The sequence below is a fragment of the Cyprinodon variegatus genome, unplaced genomic scaffold (genome assembly GCF_000732505.1).
Source record: "Cyprinodon variegatus isolate N-32 unplaced genomic scaffold, C_variegatus-1.0 Scaffold452, whole genome shotgun sequence".
Classification (NCBI taxonomy): domain Eukaryota; kingdom Metazoa; phylum Chordata; class Actinopteri; order Cyprinodontiformes; family Cyprinodontidae; genus Cyprinodon; species Cyprinodon variegatus.
Window position 1 is genome coordinate 28,238 of NW_015150905.1, and position 4,178 is coordinate 32,415.

Here is a 4,178-nt window from a genome sequence, read left to right on the forward strand (position 1 = left end):
ACTCCCTTTTAACAGAAAGAAACCTCTAGCAGAACCAGGATCAGTGTGAGCGGCCATCTGCTGAGGCCGACTGGGGTTCAAGGAGACGGAAGCAGAGACACAAAAAGCAGCTGTAAAAGGCGGCCCCGTCCAGGAAACACACAGCCAGGCAGACGAGCTCCGACCCAGCTTCCATGTCAGAGGACGAAGGGAGCACATCCAGTCAGTCACTGTCAGAGAAACAGGACTACACTGGTAAAACAGGCCGATCTCCAGCATCTATAAACAAGGGTGTTGATAAAAGCAGCACAGCTGATGTTTATCTCCAGGATGGCGTCACAGCCAAACAGGAACAGACTGTCCTGTTTTGTGGATGAGCCAAACCCTACACCAACTCAGGACAGACTAAATGATGGCAGAGTAAAATATGGCCAGGACCTTGTTTGGAGGTTGTGCTTTATTAGTTTCCACATAATATAGAGTCTCTGCTGGGCCTTTATTCGAACAGTGGCTTTATGTGTGGTTCCTATGAACTGAAAGTGATCTACAGCAGATAGTATTTAGGATGATGAAGGGAAGCAGTGTGTTTTCTATTTACATTCATTTTCAATAAAGCTCCAGACCAGACCAGCGGGCCATCTGATCCACCTCATGCCTGTAGACATATTTCCATCCTGGATTAGAGGAATGTTAGTAGTGTTGTCTACTAACTTCAGTCTCAAAGACAGGTCTGCTGAGGTGCAGTCCTTTGTATGCAGATGAAAGGACGGGGGATTGAACATATCCCATGGGGGGGTGCCTGTGTTTGATGGTTCTGAAATGGGAGAAACTCTCCAGTCTAAGTTGCTGCTGCTGGTCAGTCAAAAAGCCAGTGATCCACTGAAGGGTGGAGGCTGAGCTGCCCAGAGAAATATCCAAGGCAACCAAGATCCCAGTCCTGAATGCAAAGTATTCAGCTTCCAGTCATCGGTCAAACAAATTAAGGCAAAGCAATGCAAACCTATTTTTTGAAACAAAGGTGGTTCAGCAGTGGTGGAGGTTCGTCTCTATGGTTTTACACAGAAAAGCTACACAGACATGAAGGGAACCACCAGCTGCTTAGCCTTGGGGCTTTTCATGTGTTTAAGAATACATTAACCTGGTAATGGAGAGTTTTCTTTATAATATTTACCTTAATCTTGTTCTTACATGAAAGATTCTTATCTGAGAGAAAGAGAAAGTTTTTTAAGGTAACGGTCCTGGTGGCAGAACAAAACAAAAAAGAGAAATTCAACAACACATACTATTTATAGCACATTCAAAGTTCAGTGTTTGGTCATTACCAGAACAGACAAAAATAGAAGAAGAAACAAAGAAACAAAATGTAGTGATGGATTGGGTTGATCAAAACTAAGAGTAAGGATTATTTTGGCTGAAGTTTCATCTTTATTTTTTAAAATATGTCGCATAGTTTTACAATTATTTACATAAAATTAATAAAAATAAATTCAGCTGGAAATATGAAAACAGAACAATTCATGAATCATCAAGCACCCAAATTAAAAAGTCTCACAAGATTTTTTAGCAAATACTGCAGCTCTTCTTTATTTCTCTGATGTTTTACCAGGGAACCGATCAATTGTTTCCCACACCCGGCATATAAGTAGGTGTATAGCAGAAAGAATTTTCAGGCCTTTCTTTTGCTAGAAGCGCTGAGGTGACTCCTCGTTAAAACCTTTCTTCACGTCTGAGGGTGACCTGAAGCAAACAAAGCAGAAACCTACCTTAATAGTGAGTATTATTACTGAGAATAGCATAATTCTTTACATACTTGGTTCCCTTTTTTCCTTTTAACCAGTTAGATACTAAAAAAAAAAAAAAAAAAAAAAAAGATTTATGTCTCATTTAGAATTTTTGTTTTTCTGTCTGCTGTTTCTGCACTTTAGTACTTTTTAGTCATTATGTCTATGACCTCAGCTTCTCTGAATATCTGAGGACAAACTTCAACACATGCAAATCACCTGGTGACAAACCAAACACCAACAGGAAGGTTAAGAAAGAAGAAATCACAACCTGACTCAGGTTGTATTTCTCCAAGTTGAAACTCAAACTGCTGTTTGTTTCTCCTCATACACTGCTAAATCCATGAGGTCGAAAAAAAACAAAACATGATTTCATCTGAACCAACTGCACACTGTCAGTACTAGATTAGTCTAATCTGTCCATTAAAAGTAACAGAAAAGGATAATCAAAAGAATCCAAGAACAACACAATAAAATTGGAGGAGCTGTAAAGATTTATAGCTCAGCTAGATATTATGCATTTATAGTTTTCCAAAGGAAAGCCATAATAATAATAAAGCCTCAAGAAACCTTGTCTAAACTTAGATCATGTCATTTAGGGGAGATGGATGGAATAAGGTCTCCACAAAATACTGACCCACTATATGTCTTGAGTTGGAAAAGGGAAGCTAATCAGATGTGAAGAAGGAGGAAGTGAAATCTTGAAAGCAAACCTATTCAAAGCTATAAAAGACATCAGACATGCATGGAGGTTACAATCCAGTTGGAAATCAACCTAAAAAAATACAGGACTTACGATAAGTTAGTTTGGAAAAGCCAAAGTTTGGATCAGCCTAGATTAAGTTTAGGAGGACAGAGCAAAGGGAATTTAAATCCATCTTTGAGATGCAGCATTGTCATCAGTGAACCTACGTAAGGTCATCACAGCAAAACTTTGTGATGTGTTTTCATTTATCACACCACCAGAGTACACTGTTGAGCTTGTATTTTTGTTTCAAAAGTATTTCAAATGGGTGTGGGTGTGAGTGTAGCAAAGTAAGGACTGTTTGTTATACAGTAGAGTGTGATCAGTTTCCTGCCCCATGCTTTGTTTTTTGCTAAAAGGTTAGATTGAGGAGTAAGATGTGAACTGAGTGCAGGTTAGACTTAGACTGGTTGAGTTGAAGTTTAGAGGAAGAGGCAGAGTAAAGCAATAGAATGGTTAGTTTTTTACCCCTCCTGCTGAGAAGATTTTTCCGGGCCATAACAAAAGCCAGGATGTCAGCATCAACTTGTTGGTCTCCAGTCAGAGGAATGGAAGATGGATGGTAGGTTGTTGGGTATGGAGGACCAACTCTGCCATATTTAAAAATAAATACAGAAATAAATAAATGCTCAAAAAAATATATAAGCATACAACTAATTGCCAACAAAAATACAATAAACAAATAAATGTTAGTAGAAATTAAATTATAAAGTGAGACATAAATGTATATAACTCTTAATTAGCTTATTTATTTATTTGCCTTTGTAATATTTACTTTATTTATTTTTTTGTCCTTTTTATTCTTCAACTTTATTTTTTAATTACTTATATTTTTAAGTATTTATTTATGTGCATGTTATAATATTTTTGTCTGTTTTATTCTTCCATTGTATTTTTTTTACCTTAGTTATTTCTCCGCCGCTGTTTATTTCTCTATGCCCTTTTTACATTTCTCTCTGCCCTTTTTACATTTCTGTCTGTCATATTTACATTTCTGTATTCATTTCTGTCTCATTATGCAAATGAGGAGGGGGTGAGTCCTAGAGAGTCAACTTCTGCTCATTGGTTGGCTTGGCGGCCCATCTTCTTAACTCACAGAGCTCAGAGTACTAAGTTAAATGTTCTCTTTTCTGTTGCTGTTGTTCCATAAAAGTGCGTTTTAAGATCATTTGAGGCGAGAATATTATACTTTTAAGCATCACCATATGGCCCATTCACAGATTTAAAAGAAAATGTGACTTGAAAACTTGAGAGGACCGCGGCACCAGCGGAGCTCCGAAGCTGACGGCAGCCCATCTGCAGCGGCCCTCTCTCGGCATAGCCGTGTGTGAAGGGCCGCTGGCTATGATGGTGATTTTTTGTTGTATTTGGCAAAGTCCACTCATGTTCTAATGACTTCAGACTCGACATCAGACTCTCCTCCTGTAGATTCGACCGATGTAGTAAAATGCTAACCAAAACGCTTCACACACGGCTATGCCAAGAGAGGGCCGCTGCAGACGGCCTGCGGTTAGACCTGGCTGCTGTAAGCTTCGGAGCTCCGCTGGTGCCGCGGTCCTCTCAAGTTCGTCACATTTTCTTTTAAATCTGTGAATGGGCCATATGGTGATGCTTAAAAGTATAAAGTTCTCACCTCAAATGATTTTAAAACGTACTTTTATTGAACAACAGCA